We start from the raw sequence: 22613 nt of genomic DNA, 5'->3' as shown, positions 1-22613 counted from the left end.
AGAGAAATTAGCAAAGGAATCACCATGAAGTGGATTTTTGAAGGCTTTCTGGGAGAGATGGTAAGAAGCTTTGGGTTCCACTTCCCACCAGTGGGAATATTGCACTGTTGCAACTAAACAACCACTGGAATGGAGAGAAAAAAGTAGCAGAGCCCCTCAAAAGAATTTATCAAATCACTTATTGGAATATAATGAATATTAACAAAAGACAGTACAAATGCTCTTGAGAATTGAGTATTCCTGGGGTTTGGATCTCTTCTTCAAGGCTGTTAAGGTTGCTAGGGAATTTCACAGTTAATGGTGTATTTCCATATGAATGTTCCAAGGAGGGGGAAGGGTTTGCAAAACTGAATCTTAAGCTGGGTTTTTAACTGAGTTTTCTGTGTGCTTCCCAGAGAAGAATCTGATGTTCTTGTAAAGCTGAAATAAGAAGCTTTCATATTTAATAACAGATTATCAAAGATTTTTAGGAGAAAAACATACACAGAAAATCCTTTATGAGGCACTGTGACAAAGAACTTGCTTCTCTTACTATGGTTAGAACACTGCACCAGACATGCCATTACACACATGCTAAGGTCACAGAATAGTCTGCAAACAAGAGCAGCTTTGTTTTGCTTACACAAATAAAAACAACAAATTTATTTTGTTTTAAACAGATTGTATGTCCATTCTTCATAAACAAATAGAAAGCACATTGCTGTGGGCTTCCCAGTGACAAATAAACTGAGACATCAGCAAGTGACAACACACTTTGTACTCTTTGACATGGATGAAAGAATTCAATTCAACTTTTCTTTGTTCTACCTGGAAAGAGAAACATCTGGGAAAAATACTTTTTAGCCCTGCGTCCTGAGAATGAATCTTAAATGATGCTCTGTCTACAGCTTCATCTGTTTCTCCTGCCTTTCCTTTGCTAACTTTGGGTGGCATTAGTTAAGAGTGACCAAAACAGATAGAGGGCCCTTCATTTCAATGAAAGTGGATGATTAAAGGACAAAAATAATAAACATCCCATGGTTAAAATGGCAGGCACTCAAGCTTGCATCAGAAAATTCACAGAGCCATCACCACTAAAGGAGAACCTGCAGAAACAAGGTGAAGTCAGCTCCATGCTCACACCACTACCATAACCATTTATCTGGTTATTTTCCCCATCCTTTAGTATTCAAAACATCCCAGTTCAAGCAACTCTTATTTATGCAAGCGTTCAATAAATACAGACACACTTCCATTGGCAATGCTCTGACAGTTGATCTTCACCCTCCGGTATTATCTTAATAAACTGTCTCTCAGCCCCAGGGTCTTTGTTCTCGCACAAATGACCCACAGTTGGTCACCCTGGATCTTACACAAAGCATGATGAGCACAGGGGTTATATGAGCTAATTGCATAGTGACTGCAAAAATAGCATGCTTTCTTCTCTTCAGCAACGTGTTCTTTCTCTACTGAAAACAATTCAAGATAATGACAGAACTGTATATCTGGATAACTCTATCATTACTTAATGTTACCACCACATGAGCTTGTCTGCATGGTATTTGACAAAGAAATTCAAGTTAAACAGCCTCCTCCAGAATGAAGACAATATTGGATTAATTATGTAACTTGCTACACATTTGGAAAATGAAGATGAATTTCCCTCTTATAACCTTATTAAAATCCTACAGAATAAGAACCAGATTGTAATCTGTTATTGAAGTATAAGTCATAAATATCTTTTGAATTACTCAAAATTTAAATCATTGGGGATCTGAATCTGGCCCCATACATCTTAAAAGAACATTTGACTCATTACTCATGTAAACCTCCATGATCACATAATGCACAGGAACTAATTTGTTTTCTAGGAGAATTCAACATTCTCTGCCAAAAGAACTCATATTCTGGTACTTCTAATACACTATGTTATTTTTATTGGTCTACGTGCTACTTTTACTACTAGTTATGGAGTAAACATCTGGAGAAAAGCAGAAACTAGGATCTAATGGACTCTTAGTCTTTTCCCCACATGCTTCCCAGAATTCAGACAACTTTCTTGCTCTGATTGAAGACAGCAACTGGAAACACTGCAAGAAGTCCACAAAGCATTTACTATTAAAAACACAAACCGCAGACTACCAAACTAATTTTGTAACATGATTATTCCTCCAACGTGGTCCAAAACTGAAAGCATACAACTCAAAATACACAAAAACACAGTAGCTGAGTTGTAAGTCTCTAGACAGTAAGATCTACCATTCTTTCGGTTTATTTTCAGGGGTGCCTTAACAACTTGGGATACGGCTACATAAGCTTTTAGAAAAGAGATTAATTTTCTCCCTATCCATGCTTGCTTCATGATGTATTTGCATCAGCCAGGTCTGAACCTCAAGTTGTGTTAGCATGGGATCATGAATGACAAAGTGAATTTATCAAAATGTCTCAGGCCTAACTGTGCAACATGGAAAAACACAACACACCAACCTGGACAGGGAAGAAAATTTTCAAGCCTGAAACCTCCATGTTCAACTGGCAGCATCTCCTACAACTAAACTGCCATATATTCCACTGTTCTGACACAAACAAAAACCAAACACAATGCACAGATTCATCATGTGGATTTCAGCTCAAGTTGGGAAACCACGCTCCTTCTGACAGTCTCATTTTCTGTTATCCTACTCACTGTAGGGCTTGGTTAGAATTAGACATAAAAAATGCTGGAACAACCATGCAACAGAATCAGTTGCATTCTTTCCAGGCAACATACTTGCATCTATCAAATTCTTAAAAACCCCAACTGATAAAGCCCTACAGTATTCACACAACCAACCCATGCTAGGGTCACTCTGCATTCCTGACACTAGAAAAAACTTTGTAAATTTTTTATTTCCTGCAACATATTCAGCCCATTACTGTTACTTTACTCACTGTGGGCATTGTAGACGTTTTCCTTGTAGGTCAGACTTCTTCCTGTTCTCATCTTCACGTAAAACATTTTAACTTGCAATTCAGTTTTTATAGCTACTGAAACCTCCTTCAGTATTTTTCTCAGATATCTGATGTCAGTTATTTGCAAGTTAGATGAAGAAAGTTTCTATCTGAACTGGAGCATCACCAGGCTGTAGCTGCTGGAAATCCTTCTGAAACCATCATTATGTGCCTTCCTAAGATTTCCACTTCCCTGGGGAATCTCTGGGGAATTTTTATATTTATATAAAAATATAAAAGAATTATACAATGCAGTATAAAAAGTCTTTACAGAAGTCACATTCAACTTCTGTTTAAACCAAGTTGTTGCATTATTGAGGACCACAGAGTAGAGGAAAAAAGTGAAAATAAAATCTTCCTCAGATGATGTCTATGAGTAACTGAAGGAAAGAAGTCTAAACACTCTTTTTTGTTTCCAGCCAACTGCTAATCATACAGACAGTTCTCTCTCACCAACATGAACTCAGCATCAGGACAAACCTACCTCAGAAGTTCTCATTTCAATTTGTTTCTGCTACTACTACACTTGCTCCTCAGGCACTTACAGAATGCCTCCTTGTTGTACAGCCATCCCATGACATCCCTTAGAGACATGGCTGGGAGCACTACAAAGGTCTGCATTTTGTCTAGCACGGATGCTTCTAGCCACTTTCTCAACATTTTTCATATTCACTAAACACCTTGCATCAACAGAAGTGCTGTTTCATTTAGGTTTGGGGTTTGAGTTTTGCATTGCCCTTTTCCTTCATTGGTTTAACAGTGAGCTAGTGAATTTAAATGTCTTTGAAAGGGCAGTACATACAGGCTTACATCTCACTCTATATTGCTCATTTTGTATTAGCATGAAAGGCGGTTTCTCTCCAACTCTGAAGTCTTCATTTTCCTCGTGTTTAAAACATGAGTGGCTCTTGCTCTTTGTCCCCCCAATAACAAAATGATTCCTCTACAACACAATTACATTGAAGTGCCACTGAAACCTAGAACAGTGACTTCAGTGATCATCACAACTATACTTCAATGATGCAAAGGTTATATCAAGCTTGAAGCTATCAGGGTCAAAGTTGTAGTTTAATGATGCAAGGGATCTCATCTTCAGGATTATCAAATTAAACCTTCTGCTTTCAATTCAATATTCAGTTTCATCAGGTAGCCTGTCTGACACTGGAGAATCAAAAGAAACTTATTTTCTTCATCATTTCAAGATGACCACTATTCCTTTCTGCCTAGCTACTCATGCAGCATTGATACTTGAGGTATAGAAGAATTGTTTGATTACAGTAAGTTGACCGAATCACTTCAAACTACTCCCTTGATTCTTGGGCAAGATGAGCCTAAAAAATATTACTTTTCTAATTTCTGTTTTATTTGTAGTATATAACACCAAACAGAATCAACTTTGTTTGATTCTGTGGAAGAGGTAAACACAGGTGTCAGACCAGCAAGCTGGCCTTATACCACTTTGCTCACCAGATGTGCCGCCCACCTTCAGCTTGGAATAAATGAAGCCTGGTCTGACTGCACAGGTCTCCCTTCTCTCCCCTTTCCATGAAGAGTGGATTACATTAAGCAGCTACTTGGTTCTTTCATTATCAGCAAGGCTTCTTTTCCTTTTCCTCAGAGACTTCATGCAGTTATATAATCTCCCTTAGTATTTTCCAAGAAACTGAAAAAAAAATTCCAATTTTCCAGCCTCCTTTACTTAAAAAAATGTTAATAGTTTCCTTTGTAGGGTGAATTTACAGCTCCCTTCTCTTTTGTAAAGAAAACAATATAAACTACACATTGCATCTGTTCTGTAAGATTATACAGAAATTAAGCAAACATATCACGAAAAATAAAATTGAAAAACCCAACAAATGACAAACACACCATACCTAGTTTCACAAGCTTTTACGTAACAGTGTTAAGCTTACAGAATTGGCAAGAAACCGTGTAGCTAAGTAGATTGGCAACAGCACACAGAGGCTCTTGCTCAAGCTTCACCCAGGTCCCCCTAGGAACTCAAATGGCATGTTCCCTCACAGGCTGTCAATGAAACAAATGGTAATGGCTCTCTGCTTCATGTGAAATGGGAGATTACACTGCAGAAAATGATTCATCAGCACACACAGTATTTCCTCTTACTCTGAAGATATGAATAAACTTGAACCAAAAAAATGGCCAAGGGTGCCTTCAATTGCTAAAAAGAAATTAACCAGAGAGATGCTCATTTTAGGCAAACTAATGGAAAGACAACATATAGAAGATTCTAAATCAAATGCATTTTCCAGGATCTTTAAATCATCAGCTTTCTTATGGAACAGTCTGTCATCAGTACTTCCACTTCTGCTCTGCCTGAAGACAGCAAAAGCCAGAAAGGTGTGTGCATGGGAGGCATGAGGATGCATGAACAGATCACCCATTTACACCTAGTAAATCCACAGAGTGTTTTCTCCCTACCTGCCAGCAGAGGACCACAGCCACACTCTGATGTGTCTGTAGCCATACCCCGCGTGCTGTGATCTCAGCAGATTTCACTGCTGAGCAAAGGTCCCACCTCTGAGAAAAACTCCAAACTAAGCAGATCGCTTACTCAGAAAATGCAACTCTCTCTTCTGAGTCACGCCAACATCTACCAGAAGTCATCAGAAGAGATTAATCCATGGACCTCTAACACCAAAATATCTCTATCACTGCAGAAGGAGAGGGAATGCTTCCCCTGGTAGAAAATAGCAGGCTCTTATTCTACATACAAAGCAGCCACTGAATTAGAATATAACACAATTTCACAGGATGTCAGACGAGCAAAATATTAAGAAGCAATCTGCTGCTTTCAGATGAAACAAACTTATTTGTCATTGCTGAAATACTTCTTATAAGGGCAGAAGAACCAGTGCTCGTTCTAAGAGCATGCTCTCATTCTGGTTATTGCAATCCACCTCCCTAAATTCATCCCACACCTTTATCAGCTCCTTCTATTTCATTTCTTCTTTGCTTCCCTGACAAAATGCTTCCTAAAAGGAATGAATAAATCTAAACAGAATTGTTAAAAATACTATTAAATCCTCACCGTATTCTACCACAGGCAGAGCTGTTATGTCCTGAAGCATTTTTACACTGTGTAGGGCACAGGTCCCTTTAAAACCTACACAGAGACAACCTGCCATACCAGAACAGTTGTGAATTATCCACTCTGGACATGGAGAAACTGCTCCTCCACAAGTATTGTTAAGATCCAGTATACCAAACCTCACATCCTAAATGGTAACACTTCATTAAAAGTACCTGTATAAAAGCATTTTAAAGCCTCATTTAACTTAACTCTAAAAATAAGGATCTATTAACAGAAACAAGTTGTAATTAAGATTATTGTTGACCTAGCTTCTTCCTGCAAAAGGGAGATAATCTCACATTTACACAGTACCTTTCAGTCTAAACTATCCCATCCAACAAGCCTGATCTTAGACACACACACAGAAGAGTGTTATTAACATACACAAATGAATAATTTGTGTCCCCAAAAAACGTCCCTCTAGCAGAAGCAATGCATTAGCAATCAACCTCAGTCTTAATCCTTATGTTCTGCCTAAAAACAAAACTTCCTTCAATTTCATTCCTTCAAAATGAACCTCTTCTCAGATCTCCATCACCAACCAACCCACCAGCTCCCAGAGACAAGCACCAGCAAGGACTGAATCTGGCTTCACTCTCAGAGGATTGCGTATAAGCAAAGACACTTGGAGTGTATTGGGAGTGTACCGGGTCTTAATAGACAGACCAATTTTTTCCACATTACACTGCACACAGAAGACCTAAACCTGTCTTTCACTGCTTCAAAATGCTCCTTTCTTGCACTGTCAAGTACTTAAACCAAAGGTCACTCTCACCCACCAGCTCAGCCCAGATGTCCCAGATAAGCCTTCCCCTGTATGTGATACTGCTGCAGGATTGCTGTTTTAATCATTAACATGCTAAGAAGGGTTATTCTGAATCACTTGTTTTTACCTTATGGTTACCAAAATAGGCCTTGTTTAAACAGTTGGCTGTCAGGTATCCATAAAGCACAGCAGAGGGAAATCCACCTCCTCCTCTGCAATTGGCATGGTTGTTGGAAAACACTCCCTGATGATACCAGTCTGCACAATTATTTTTTTTTTCTGAATGCTTGCTTTGAGTAACATGAATTGCAATAAACCAAATTTATTAAACTTCATTCCAGGAAAGGCTGTCATTCCACAAGAAAGCTGTCATTATACCTTGAACCTGCGCATTCCTTGAAGTCTTCTCTCAGTTTACATGGATGATGGGGACATTGAAACCAATGCATCCTTGGAAAGATCATCTCTGTGTCTCTCCCCCTTTCTCAGTCTCTTCCAGAAAACGCACCACTGGTGGCAGTGGTCATCAGGACTTGCACTGCACACTGACTAGCCAGATCACAGGAGACAGCTGTGCTGAGATCACGGCATTGTGATGGGGGGACAGGAAGGAAGGAACAGTACCTGCTATCCATCATTGCACCTGATGGCAGTAAGTGTCCTCAAATGATAAAAAAATTGCTGCAGAAACTGTCAAGTAAGAGGAAGCTGTCACCTCTGTGCCCTCTACACCACCTGAGATGCTCATCATTTCCAAAAAGAAAAACAAACAAATTAAAAACCCATAGCTGTTTACTAAAAAATCTACTGTAGCTAATCCTTGTACATCCACCATCCCATCAATGACTCAGCCTGAGCCCACATGGTGACCCTGTTCTGAATCCCGCATTACAAAAGCACAAAACCCAACTGTCCCAGCACTGGAAACCAAGGCGAGGTTGGCTTGCCTGTAATCTTCAGGTGAAACTAGACCAGAACAGAAGCGTGAAAAGGGGCTGGTTGATCCTGTACTTCACCTCCCTGAAAATGCAGTATTGCCTTCTCCAATACCCCTGCCAACAATTTGCCTACTTGAATTTTAAACATCTGAAGAGTCATGGGGGGCTTGCATTACACCCAGACTAATATAAACAACAATACATTTTTCTGCTACTGAGTTTTGGCCCAGAATTCATCTTAAACTTTTATTTCCTTGATTTCTCCATTTAGTCATAGGTATTCTCTCATATAAGGCAGGAAAAAAATCTGACTGCTTTGACTTAAAATACATTTCAAACACAGACACATAGTTAACCCATCTCCCCACATTCAGTCCCAAACTAGAGATGTCTATTTCTGAATATTTCCCTTCAAGCTAGTTCCTCCAGACCCATAAGTATTTTGTTGCTATTCTTTGAGCCTCCATTAAATTGTTAATACCTTCCTGTTAAGATGATATTTGGTTTTCACGTGTTCACAACAGTCTTATAAAAAGGAAATACCACCTCTTTGCTCACCAAAATGTTACCTTTCTCTTGACAGCTCAAGAACAAACCATATTTTCTGTGATTAAATCCCATTCCAGACTCATTTATTAATTCTCAATCCCTTCCAGCATCACTATCACCCACCAACAAGTTCCTGATTTGATACTCCTTGCCCCAAGAACTTGCCTTTTCCCCCTACTTGTTCCCTTCACTCTACAAGCCTGGAGGAATTGTCCTGAAGTTGTTTATTACAAAGCAAAGACATTACTTTGAAAGGTTTTGCCCTATTCATCAAAGGATTTAATTACATGCCTAACTTCCACCACGTTCTTAAATCCAGTTGATCTCAGCAAGTAGAGATGAGCTTAAGCACACGCTTAAAAAAAAAGTTGGGTGTGCAAGTCAGTGCTCTGCTGAACCAAATCCTCAATTTCTGTAATCACTTGGATAGTCTACTTTCTGTATTTGGCAAGAACTGACAGCTCAGTGATTAAAGGTAACAGTATTTTAAAAACATAGACTCAAGAGAGTCCAAAATTGGCATCATGCTTTTGTCCTTTCTTAAAAGAAGAACTGGAAATAAATACCTAAGTACTTATCCCTCAGTACAGTAATCATGAAGCCTATAGATTTAAACATGCAGTAAGTATATTGTCATTACTTCAGTACTCACTTTGAAAAATAATAATAAAAGCAAGCCTTGTTAAAAATTTGGAAAGGCTTGTGTATCTCAGCAAGATATGCAGCACATTCACTGGCAGCTCATTAGCCACAACCATCATTGTGCAGTTTAGAGACAACAAAGCTGTCCATTTCTTAATTCCTGTCTCCTAAACACCTTTAAATGGAATGGACATAACTCACTGTTCCACTTAAGATGATCTTCAGTGGGGACAAGGGAGAAGAAGGTCTTCGGTTTGAGCCATGGCTTGGTTGTCTCCATCAGTGGCCAACCACATTACAGCAGATGAAAGCTTTATATTCACCACCAGCAGCAAATGCAGTTGGTGTAAAATGAGTTTTGTGGAGAGTATTTAAAATCACTTCCAAATGACTTCCATTGTTTATACACAGCATACTTCATGACCTGTGTCTCCCCTTTGTTTTTTGTTTGTACTTTTTGTTTTCTTTGCCTTCTCTCGTTTTGCTGCCTGGCAAACACAGGCAGAGGTGAAGTAGGGACTGTAATTAGGCAGCTATATCAAGCTTCATCTGTGGACTACCTAATTGTAAGATTCAAGTTTTGGGAGTAGTGCCATCTGAGAAAGAAGCGGAGAAGAAAAATTGGAAAATGACTACTTCCTCTCAATCCATAAAGCCTTCCAAAATTCAATTAGCATGTTCTAAACCAAACCATCCGCACATGCTACAGCACAAAAACGTGTGATTTCAAATATAGACAAGAAAGTAGCTGCTCATAGATATTTATCAGAATTATAATACTCTCTGACCATTCCACTTCAACCCTTTTTATTCAAGTGGCATCTGCTGTAACCCTTTTGTACCTCAGTACTTGAGATGAACCAGGAAAATACCTATGGGCAATATAAATAAATTGTCTGTGACTGCACATGGGATCTCTTAAATAATGTTGTGAACCCCTAAGTCACCCAGAGAACACCCTTTGCATGCCTAGCATGAATACTGTTGTTTAATAATGCATACTTGACTAAGTTTGCTGTCTTCCCCACAGCAAATTTTTCTTGTGATTTTACAGTTTCCCAGACTGGAATAATATTTTCACTTTCACAGAATCACTGATGCAACCAATAGGAAAACTGCCTCTGTTTCAATTTACTGTGTGATGTCTGTAAATACTGCTGGATAGTGAAGACTTGTAGGTAAAACTCGGCAAACACCTTTTTGCCATTTTCTCCTATAAAAGAGACAAAAGCATAGAAATTTCTCTGCTGCCTTGTACATAAAACTACACATCCATGCCTGCTCAGCTCGTTTTCCTACAGCAGCTCAGCATCTCCAGCAGCTTCCAGAGCACTAACACCTGCACCCATCCCAGGTCAGATCTCCAGCTTGCACTAATGGATTTTTTCAGATAGATGGCAGTGCACAAAGTGCATCCCAGATTGATTCAGGGTCGAGAATTTCAGTGCCATTTCAGCGCTCAGGCACTCTAACTAAGGGAACTACTGCATTATCAAAGGCACTTTTAGAAAGATGATGGCTCAGGACCCAATCCTGCGGCACGGTGATAGCACTGATTCCTTGGAAGGGCTGAACTGGGTGCCAAGAACATAAACATGGCAAGGAGGCACTTAGGATTTTACTTTCCATTCCTAGGAGCCACAAAGGATTTTTCTTTCAATACATTCTAACAAACATAATTTTAAAACACAAAGCTAAAGGATGACTAACAACACAAAATCCAGAAAGATATTGGATATTGGATACAGGAGATTATATATTTGATTTGCAAGGGTCCGTAATAGCACAGATTTAGAAACAGTCCTGCAATATGAGCAGACAACTCCAAATCATTCTTAATGGCAAAAATTCTACCTAATTTTGTGCCCTCTTCATTCCAACAGACATTATTATAAAGAGACCAGAGTGAAATTTTAACCATTTAACTGCACTTAACCCAGCAAATCTTTCTGACAAAAGGCAAATATTAACTAAGCAGTTCAAACAAATAGGAGTGAATCCCCCAGCACAATCAGTACTCCAGTATCTACTACTTAGGAATTTCTACATATAGCTATCATGATGTGGAAGCATCCACCACCGTTTTGTTTTCTGTTTGCAGTAGGGGGTTGCTAGGAAACAAAATACTATTGTCTGATTTCATGATCTATTGCCTGGTTTGCCTGGCAATAAAGTCTTCTAAATCTATTACCGGATTATTTTGTATTTTACAGCGAGATTAAGACTAACATTAAAACACATGCAAACAGAGAAGAGCAGCAAAAAAATGCCTCAAAATTCAGGGGAAAGTATGTATATATTCCAGGCTAAGGAAGACAAACTATACCGATGAAAATGAACTCAGGCAATCTGGTGATATTTATATATGCACACACTCACACGTGTATCAGCATTCCTTGACTGTATCTATAGTTTTGCTGACTTGTCAAAGACTCTCTCACTTTCAAGGATACAAAGCGTTCTCTTACTACTGGTGAGCTACTGTACACTGCAAGTTCTGTAAATACCACATGCTGCAGAATGCCTGGTGCGGGCAAGCACACATGCCACTGTAATTTTTGTTCTTAGAATTCAGACCTAGGTTGTTTCAGTGCTTTAATTTCTTTACACAATTTTTTTTTGTCTTGTACCTTTGGACACAAAGAAGAGTCAGAGACTATTCCCTGCTCTCCCCCTCCCTCTTCAGTTGCAACATTATTAGACAAATTATCAAATAGAGAAATAAATAAAAGCACCAGGAAACGCGATCTAAAATTGAAAGCCACAATAGCAAGTTTCACTTATTTTTGACCGTGTCAAGTCTTTGCAAAATGAGCAAATAAAAGATTATGAGAACCAGGCAAATGTAGGTGCCCACCAGTGCATTCCCACAACAAAACGGGAGACCTCGAGTACAAAAAACAATCACACTTAAAAGCTGAGAGACAGATGAAGAGAGTTCAGCACAAAGTCATAGGAAGGTTTAAAATAAAACCTGCAGAGTAGTTATTATTCTTTTATGTATATCTACAATTTCACACCATGCACAACATGCACTATTTCAAAGTCCTTTCAACTCACTTATTAACACCTATGCATTTTATCACTCCATTTTAAATTTGAGAAAAAAAATGAATGAGTTTCATTGCAAAAAATCATCAAAGCTTTTGAGACATTACAGCAGAACTCCCAGTGATAAGAAAAAAAAAAAAGAAGTAACAACACACGACATAAAAAGGGAAGGACCTCAAAGCTTCTTGCCCCTCCTGCTCAGAGATGGATTTATTCAACCTCCATAGTTTCTAATAGTTTCCTATCAGAAACTAGGAGCCCCCACCAAACCCCATTTAGAATTAAAGAATAAAAGAGTAAAACGCAAGCGAGCGGCTTCTACCCCAAACAACAGCAAGCTACTTCTAGCAATTAGATGAAAGCAGCGGAAGATGGACATGACCCACAGCCAATCCCTCTCCTCACCAGGGTCGAACGCGGCTGTTCCCCAGCTGATAACCCGCTACAGTAACACTGCTAGTTACAAAACGGAGCAGAGATCTCGGTGACACCGGGATCCTGTCACCTACAGCTTCACTGAAACCTGTTTTAAAACACTCTCTCAAGGAACGAGGAGAAACAGGAGAGGGATGGGACAGTCTCCTCCCGAGCTGCCACCAAAAAACTGCTCTGCCAACTGCAGGAGGGCTGCCGGCAACATCTCAGCCGCAGCCACCCAGCTCCTGGAGGGAAGGGGGGCAGCGGGAGGGACCCGAGCTCCGGCCGCCCTGGGTGCGCTGCCCGCCCGCCCACGCGTGTGCCCCGGGGGAGGCTGCCCAGCGAGGCGGGGGCAGCGCCGGCCGCGGGAGCCGCTTCCACCCGCGCTGCAGCAGCGACTGCAATTAAAAAAAAAAAAAAAAAAAAAAAAAAAAAAGAGAGAGAAATAAATAAATAAAGAGCCCACTAGCGGGAATGGGAAAATAAAAGCCCAGCCTAAACAGGCGGACCCCAAACAACAACAAACACCGGGCGCCCAGGAGAGCAAACTTTCTGACTCACCGGGAAGAGCCGGTGCCCGGGGGGTGCCGGGCAGCGGCGGGGGCGGCGCGGGGCCCCGCGGGAGCACGGCCGGAGCAGGAGCCGGGCGAGGCGAGCGCCGCCGGCGGGGCTGGGGCAGCGCGTCTCGCCCCGCTCCCGCCGCCCTCCCCTCCCTCCTTCCCTCCGTCCCCGTCCCTCCGCAGCGCCGGGAGCTGCCCGGAGCGGGCTGCCGCCGCGGGACCGCCGTACCTACCTACCGCTGCCGGTGCGGGGCCGCGGAGCAGCGGGAGCCGCCGCCGCCGCCCCCCTTCGGCGGCTGCCGGGCCCGGCGGCGCTGCAGCAGGCGGAGGACGCCCCGCGGCGGCGGGGAGCGCGGGGCCGGGTGCGGAGAGGCGGCGGCTGCCGAGGCACGGGCAGCGCGGTGCTTCTGCCTGTCCGGCTGTGTGAGCGAGCGTGTGCGTCCGTGTGTGTGTATGTGTGTGCGTGTGCCGGGGAGGGATGCTGCAAGGGACCGAGGGAAAATTCTCCCCTCCAAGCAAAGCCGCCGACAAATGGCAAGTCAGGTGTGCAGGCGAGGCAAGGCTCCCGAAGGAGGAGGAGGAAGAAGAGGAGGAGGAGGAAAGGGGAGAGGGGCGGTGAGAAGGGCGGGGAGCGCACAGCCGTCACGGCGTCCCGGGGACAGCGGCCCCGCCGGGGAGGTGCCGGGCGCGGCCCCTGGGGCGGGCGCTGGGGCCGCACGGAGCGGGGTGGGTGAGCCCCGCCGCAGCCGCGGGGAGCGCTGCCCGCTCCGCCGGGGGCGCGGCGAGGCGGCGGTGGGTGGGCGGCGGGGAGCGGGCCCTGCGGAGCCGCGGGAGTGCGAGCTGCGGGCACCCCGAGCTAAGCATCCTGCCGCAAGTTTTCCCCGAGGCCTTCCCCACCTCAAACGGTCCTTGTGGCAGCCTGTGCAGCTTGATGAGCTGCACCCCATCCGACGGGATCGGTGCTTTCTTTGGGAATCCTCCCGTGAGGAGTAGTCTCATCTACGAGGCTTCCTCCTACCCTTTAGCCTGGCTTTGAACCAGCACCTTTTAGGGAACACCCTTAGCTAGAGGGTCTGGTTTTTTGCTTATTCATCTGCCGGGCAGCAGACAACCAAGTGTGGCAAGAGCACGTAACCTCACCTTTTCATCCGGGAAGCCGTGGGGCAGGCGGCCGGGGACAGCTCTTCCCAGGACAAGGCGCTGGGCCCCGGGGTGCTGGCAGCAACAAGTGCTTCCCCAGAGCCCAGCGCTGCTCCCAAAGAGGCCGCTGAACACCTCGTCTGAGCAGAGAGTTAAGGAAGGCTTTTGCAGCTGCACCTCTGCTCCCAAGGACAGTGCTGGCTAATCTGAAGTCTTCCTGCTATTCGAAAGGGGAGAACCTGCTTCTTTCCTGGCCCGAATTACCAAGCAGGGCTGCTGTAAGCAGTCCTTTGCTCTGTAGAGATGGTTGTGATTTAGTGCTGGAGAAAGCCTTTGTGTGCTCATTTACAATGTGTTTCAGCACACTTGTAGGTGACGATTAGTTGGCAAGTGAAAAGTGGCTGTGGCTGAAAGGTGGAAACTAACATCAGGTATTAAATATTGCACACAGCGGCTATGATTTCTAGAGGTAGGAAGAAAATCCGATAGAAAAATCTCCTGCCTGTTATTTTCTACAGTACTTCTTTCAGCGAAGCGGTATGGAATTACATCCACAGGTGCTCGGCTAATTATGTATGCTTACCAGCCCATCAGTTTGGGTCTACCAGTGAGCACACTTATGCAACAGAAGCAATTTCCACACCACTGGGCTCATCTGATTTAAACAATACTGGCTTGTGTTGCCTCTGTGTGTAGTTTTTTTCCCTTGGCTGGCAGGGTTAGTGTCACAGCTTTAGTTTGAGAAGTGACAACAAATAATACTGACACATATTATACCAAGAAACACAAGGACACACATGGAGGACAAAATAAGGAAATTAATGCACTGATTTAGGTAAGGAGCAGGAGCCACTCTTGATCCAGCTGTGCAGATGTGGACTACTTATTTCCTGACTGGTTCTTGCTCTGCTTTTTAGTGGTAGATAGCTGAATAAAGAAAGAGTTGCTGGAAGAATTTCTGTTAAATGTAGCCCTGATGAAAGTAAGATGTAATTATAGCTTGGGAATCCTCTTCTAAGTTATTTACAGGAAAACACATCTTTTCAGTCTTTTAAAGCCCAGCCCTGTTCACCCCTAAGCAAGCACCTTCTGAAAAGCACACAGAAATCTCATGGGGAAATTCATGCACAACTTATATTTCACCTGTAGTGTAAACTAGCTTGCAAAATCAAGGACTAGTAAAGAAAACCTGCACAAACTTCAGGGCCTGAATATATTTCTGAACTGTATTTCCTTTGGCTGTGTTAAATTTGCTTCTTCATTTCTTTCTCCTAACACTGAATGCAACTGTACTTAGAAACACAGATAACAACAAAACCAGGTTTAACCTCTTGTCAGTTGCATAAGACTTCGTTGATACAAAACAGAGGTAAAAGAAAATATTTCTGCCAGTATTTGCCTTTATTTGCCTTGTTTAATGTAATTGCATGAAGCATGAACACACTCGTTAAGGTTATTTCATTATTGAAATTTAGGGCTGTCCCCTCCTTCCTTGCCACAGAACTGCCTGGACAAGTCCAAGCACACAAACATGGATGCACAAATCTGCAGAAGAAGGTGTTCCTTTCTTTACTATATTTCACTAACATGTTCAACATGTATTTTTTATTTGCAGGTTGGTACAGAGATGAGTTCCAACCAAGACCTCACTTTGTTGTGTTCTGAATAGCTCTTGGGAAGTTGCTGGCTTGACCCTGGAGACTTTACAATCTAATTTTTTAATAACTGAAGGATTATTTTTTTTATTTAAAAAAGGACTCATTTTAGCTGTCACATAAGCATGCATTATATCCCAAGACTTCAGTCGGAGCTGCACAGACATATCTGAGAGCACAATTAGGCCCTCTGGACCTTTTAAAGCTTCAAAAATAGTCATGTGTAATTCCTTCTTCTGTGGATCCTGCAAGCTTTAAGAGAATTTTTGAAAGCTGTAAATTCCTATTTATCCACTAAGAGGCTCACGGGCAATCTTCCCCTAATGGAAATAGAACTGTAAAGCTGAAACATTAATATACACAATATGATACATTAGGCAGGGAGATTCCTCGGAGCCAACAAGAGGGCACGGTGGCTGTGCCGCAACAAAGCCACAGCCAAGCAGGTTCATTCCACTTTCCCTGCTTCCTGCATGGGGGGTTCACTATCTGACTTAATATCATTAGTAGTGCACAGTTCTCTCTTTTAAAATTAAAAAAAAAAAAACAAAAAAACAAAAAACAAAAAAACAAACAAACAAAAAACAAAAAAAAAAAAAAACAAAAAAAAAAAAAAAACCCAAAAACACAAAAAACCAAACCAAACAATAAAACCCATCTGACCTTTGAATCCCTCATCTGCATTGGCTGGCAGCCGGTGCTGGCGAATCGGAGGGCACAGTTTGGTCTCAATGCAAGACAGTTATTCTTCAATAACTGCGCTGTTAATATGCAAATCTCAGCCCTCTGCCAACTGTAATCTCCTGCCTCTGATTGGCTTCAGTGATGAAAAAGATCCAGGTTATTTGTTAGCAGGGAAAATTTGCTCTCCAGGTTCCCCCTTAAGATGAAGCATTATGAAGCCTCGAGAACATGCAGGGTAGCGACAAACAACAACAAAGCAAGACAAAGAGAAGCCAAGGAAATGGGATTAGAAACACTGTAAAAGAGAAAACTGCAGTTAAAAATTTTCCTGATTCCTTTTTTTCTTCCTAGCTTTCCCTTGGGAGTTTTGCCAGTGACTGCAGATGGGCCATTTTTGTTAATTTTTTTTTCAACCCTTGTTTTCTACATATGATGTTGTACTCAAGTTCACAGCAGAAGATTTGAATTTGTTCTGAGAACATGGTTTCTGTATTGGAAGGCATGCATGTGTCTGTCTTCCTGAGTCAGCTTTGTTGGCTGGCAAACAAAATACTAGGAGGCAATGTATCAACATGTATTGATGAATATCTTGATACCAAAAATGGAATGGAGCAATTGAGCAACAAGCAGTCCATGATTCAACACTTTGAAAGCCATTGCAAAAACCAGCCACCAACATCCGCACCAATGTTGGCTTATTCTTCACAGAAGGCCAGACTTAGCTAATCTCTGAATTTAGCAGAATGTTTTCTGTAAGACTTGAGCTGATGGGAATGCTCATGCCAACTAAACTGTTGAGACAAGCAGTTCATTTTTCCATCAGTGTCTGATACAGCATACAAGACTAAGATGTGTTCTCCATTACATGGTATAAAAATTAAATAATTCTACCAACTCTGGTAGTGTTAAATTCTGAGGAACCTTTGCAGAGCTGGGTTGGGTTTACGAGTCCCCAAAGCAGGTGTGCAGCCACTCTGCTCCTCCATCTTTGGCTTTATTTTGTGAATTTTCCTTTATTCTTGTGATTCACCTTTCCTGAAACAGAACACGGAGCATTGTATTCACTCCTGCACAGATGCAGCCAGCTCTCCTGATTTTTGCTCTGAGGTTGGAAATGAGATCAAGTCGGTAATTTCTTAGATCAATGTATCTGGGCTGAAATTGTGTTCCCAGTAAAGGCAGGTATTAATTTTGTCATCTATTTTGTCACAACTGTGATTTTGCTTCTCAGGGCTGGCAGCAGAGTGTTTGTGTTTAAAATTGATTTTAATTTCCCAATAAGATGAAGAAGGCCAGGTGCTGTTAGTGTTCAGTGAGTGGCTCTTTTCTTTCCTCAGGCTTTTCACCAAGGGGGAGCAAGATAATTTTTCTGTGGATGGACAATCCTTCTGACTAAAAAGAAGCAGGGTTCTGAGAAGTATAATAATCTTGCCTGTCTCCCACAAAGCAGGTAAGACAGCTCCTTGTACAAATTACTAGACAAAAAGTGAAGCACACGCACCTGTGGGGAACCTGCAGTGAGAGTGTGATAGGGTTACCAGACTGCAGGTCCTTGAATACCTGGGAAGGATGGAGGGCTGAGCTCAGAGAGGGCTTCACACAGGGCTTTTGATTAACTTGCCACAAAGAGAGATGCTGTAAAAAATAGAGAGCTGTGCCACAAAGCCACCTTCCTTTTCTGTCTCACGCATTTCAGATACAAAGATAATGGCAACAGCACAGAGAAATGCAGGCAGATATCTGAAACTAAAGGTTGGAAGGAAAAGATTTTGACAAGAAACACGTAGGCTTCCCACAGCAAAGGTCAAATAGTGACCTCCATGCAAATTAATGCCACTTCAGCTATTATAAAGGAACTTCAGTATTTCAGTTTCAGAAAAAGTCTGAAAAATGCATTATGCAATCCATTTATTCTGTTGAGGATTTTTCCTCTGTGATATGACTGTCTCTTTCAAGTATATATAAGGATTCTTATTCAATAAATAATATTAAAGGTAGGAAATAATTAACTCTTAAATGTGTTCTCTGCGGTCTTGCTTTAGGGAAGAAGGGGAGGAAAAAACCTCTACATGCTTCAGCAGGCAGAGTTACAAGCACGTCCAACCAGATAATTGACACAGCCGTTGAGCCAGCGCAGTGTTAACTCTGTTTTAAGCTTCCTGAAATCATCTAGCTTTAGAAACCATGTAAGTTAATTGGATTGCCACAGACCTGACAGCTCCCCGTGCACCGTATGCTAACGGATTGCATCGCCCCCTATGATCAGCTACGTGAGCTAATGCTGCCAGTCCTGGCAACTGCCACTGGCCCTGAAGCTTGGTTTGCATCTTCCAGTCACTATCAGGAAATGAAAGCAACTGTGTTCCTCTCCTAAGTGTGAAAAATTAAATCTAGGAGAATTCAAAACCACCACATATGGGAAGCAGGATATTTGGGCCAAAGCTTACACATAGATGATTTTCCACCCTGTGGCCAGTTCCACTGAAACTCCAGTTAACTCAAAGAGGCTTCTCAGAATAATCACTCTGACTTAGATAAGGAAAACTCTGCTGAACAAGGTCTTTATAATCCCACAGGAAAAAATATGAAGACAGTTCACAAGGCAACACTATATAAGCTCAGTAAACTCAGGTAGAGAGACAGTGTGGATAATACAAGCTAAATAGCAGACTGACAAATACAAAAAGGCAGTTTCCATTTCCTATTTAATGAAGCAAAAACTAAGAATATTTGTAAGCTGTAGATGTCCCCAAGACACAAGTCACAGGTAGGTGCCAAATCATCATCAAAAGTCTATGAATTAAAATACCTCTCTGCCTTTTGAGTCAGAACACACCTCCCTGGCTTCACAGTTTTTTCAAAAGAGAAGATTGGTATTTTGACCTTTATTCTGTCTCTTTGCTGCTGACCTCATGAATGCATACTATACTTTATCACTGTTCTACTTATTTGTATTTTCTATTTAGAAATCACTCCAAGCAGGCATAATCCTTGTTCTTTATTCTTATCCAAATATATTGCCCCATCAGGGGGAAGGGGGTGTACTCAAAGCACAGACTTTTTCAATTTTTCTCATGTTAATGTCAATAAATACTGAGTTACGTAGGCACTGATTATTTTGTGGACAAATATCTGTTTTTTCAACAAGACCATGAGTAATTTGCAAAACAGACAAAAGTAAACATTCTGCAAGATTCAATTTTAGTAGGCTAGTCTTGATTTTTGTTCTTGGGAGATAGAGGAGGAAGGTTTGTTGTTGTTGCATTTTTCTTAAACTGTTCATAGTGACGTCTTTGCAGAAAATGATGTATAAAGTTACTGTGTCCAGACACTCTTCTCTGAGGGCACTATCACCATTTTTTCCTCAACTGTCCCTCTTCTTTTTGCCTTAGGTAATAAGTAGTCCTTGAGCAATCTCATCAGATGGGCTGTTAAAGGATTATTTTTCCCAAACTAGACCATTCTTCAAATCAAAGACTCAGTCTGACCTACCTTGCCTGCAAAGATCTCCCTAAGTGAGACTACAAAATCCTTCCACTGTTCTTTGTCATAGCCACATCACTATTCAAAGTTTCTACAAGCCATTAACTATCTGTACAGTCCATCCACATTTTCCATGCATACTTCCATTAAATAATCCTTAATTCAAGGAACTCTCACCCCAACATTGCACTTTGATGTTGTTAATAGTCTAGATTTTTACTAGGAGGAGAGATTCTGATTTTTTTCCTTAGTTCAGCCATCACTAAAATGCAGCCACAGGTAGGGTTGCTCTTCAGCAATACACAGCAGCGCTATGTAATGTGATGATCAGGAATGGAAAATAAAGACTAATATATCCAGCTGAATCGGCAACTGAAATTTCCATGGGCAGAATATAATTACCTAAGCTGGCATTCTGCCAGGACACTGGGGTTAACATTATTACTCCTACAATACTCCTATTTATGAGTAATATGGAAGAAAAGTAGCAACAGGATTTTTTTAATTGAACCAGTGTGAAGCCAACTACAGTAGGTTGTAGTCCAATTAAAATTGACAACCCAGTGAAGCGGATACACATAACACGGAGATAAATATAGAAAATCCAAGTTGTTCTCTTTTTCTTTGTCTTCTCCTCTTGGTGTGTAAGGGCTTTTTTCCTGCTGGATATTTCATTTCATTTTCAGAATCTTTTGATGCCAGGAAACTATCATTGATTGGAAACACTTACTAGCTTTTTGCAGCCAGTTTTCATAACTTAAAATAAAGATGGAAAAATATATCCTTTTAAATGTTTCAGCATTGCATTTCTTTCCTTTTCTACAGCACACGGTATTAAAATTACATTGGCTCTGCAGCAGGAGATTAGAAAGAGCAACAACTTTTAACCTTTAATAGTAAATGATGCTGAAGTCACTTAATCTGTCTTTGAAGCACACAAAGTGCATGCACTATCAATTGAAAACTTGGAGCTAACCTTTAAACAAGCAGTCTGATCCCTCACCAAAAAGGCTGCAGAGGCTAACTTCTGAAAGGCAAAACTACTTCCTTTACTCTCTTTTTTTTTTTTTTTTCTTTTTTTTTTTTTGGAAAACTAAATACTTGAAATGGCATAAAATATATTGCACTGTTTACTCCTGGTTCTGTATTCTTTACTCACATGTCTTTCTCTGTCACACAGGACCATGCAAGCAGCCACCAAGGTCAGTGGGACTCCTGGGGAATTACTATTCCCTATCTGGCAGAGGTGTTGCAAGGCACAGTTCATTAGTGCTCTGAAGCACTCTGAGAGCCCTAGATAACAGCTGCTATATGTTGTAATAAAATACAGCTGTTCATTATTACAGAACAGCTAAACCGTGTTTGTAACTGACCACTGCTCGATTCTTTTCTGAAGTTATTGGGTTTAGAGATACATCTCAAAGTAAATCTGTTATTTAATAGAATGAAGAAAGTAAAGCAGCAATGGGGTGTGTTTTAAGAACAAAACAGAAGAAAGCTCCCCTGGGCTGTATCCTACTGACCTCTAGTTCCATTATTGTTTCTAAAATATTTTTCCATTTAAGGCATTGTCACTGAGTCCTTCCCAGGAAGCTCTGGGAAAGGATATAAAGTGAGGTCTCTACTAAGCTTGTTAAGTAACAAGCTCTGAAAATGGAGGGTTGATTTATATTTTACTGACAGCCAGGTTTAAGGGGGGAAAACCCTCCAAGCTTTGGTTGTGAATCTTCTATAATATAATAAATGGTGCCATCTACTGGCTCTCTTTTGCTTTTGATCAGTGTCACAGTTTGATTGTGCTGCATAGCTACTGCAAATAACATTAAAACACCAAAGGAATCAAGCCAACCTGACTGTAGCTAGCATTCTTCTTGGATCTTGGAATGATTTACGGGAGTTTCCATAAAGCAAACAAGCCTAAAATGAAATAAGAGTAGTAGGAGAAAGAAAAATTGCAAGATGCAAGCAAGGAAGAAAAGGCAGGATTCCAGCAGACATGTGAAACTGGATTAAGGGTTGATACTGAAGACGGATACAGCTAAGCTGAAGCAGATGCAGCCATCCCAGAGGACAAATCAGGGATGAGGCTCCTCAGAGAGAAGAAGAGAGCTTCTCCAATCCCTCCTAATTAATCTTCTGTTAGAAAAAGAACAGCCAATCATGATGGGTTTTCCCCCTTCCGCCCACTCCACTTCCTGCTATTAAACAAAGTAGAAAATGTAAACAACCCTGACAGAAGAACTATGCAGACAGACAAAGACGTTATGGGTCAATCTCTTTCTTACAGTTCAATATTTTTCCTGATTGACACCAGGAGCCAGATTTGACTCTCTGGCTTATGCCTCAGAAAACCACATGAACTGGGACTGTTAGGTACACTAAGCAGTCTTGTAATCTCCTCTGGGGTCAAACTGGACTCCCTGTATAAAGGAACTGCCAAGGATATTATTTTCATTGCTTCTTTTCATGTATCTGGATAATTTGCTTGAAAAAGCAAAATTGGCTGTAGAGCTATTTTAGTCTGATTTCCTAGGAAAAATAGACTAGTGCAATCACAGTATCTGGCAAAGGGGAAACAGTTGCAAAAATATACAATTATGTTAAGTGCTTCACAAAAAAGCAGAGTGGCTGTTAGTGCCCCTTTGGAGGAAAAAGCATGAACGAAAG

At 41.5% G+C, this 22613-nt stretch overlaps 1 protein-coding gene across 1 annotated transcript in view; it reads right to left on the bottom strand.

The window, feature by feature from the left end:
• The window catches only part of ENOX1 (ecto-NOX disulfide-thiol exchanger 1), a 357032-nt gene extending 343752 nt beyond the window's left edge, over nt 1–13280 (bottom strand). Inside the window, 1 exon segment of the mRNA XM_063149347.1 lies at nt 13218–13280. The gene's annotated coding sequence lies outside the window, so the exon portion shown is untranslated.
• Nucleotides 13281–22613: the final 9333 nt, after the last annotated feature.

The sequence above is a fragment of the Melospiza melodia genome, chromosome 2, assembly GCF_035770615.1.
Source record: "Melospiza melodia melodia isolate bMelMel2 chromosome 2, bMelMel2.pri, whole genome shotgun sequence".
In the NCBI taxonomy this organism is placed as follows: Eukaryota; Metazoa; Chordata; class Aves; order Passeriformes; family Passerellidae; genus Melospiza; species Melospiza melodia.
This window is presented reverse-complemented; position numbering and strand designations above follow the sequence as displayed.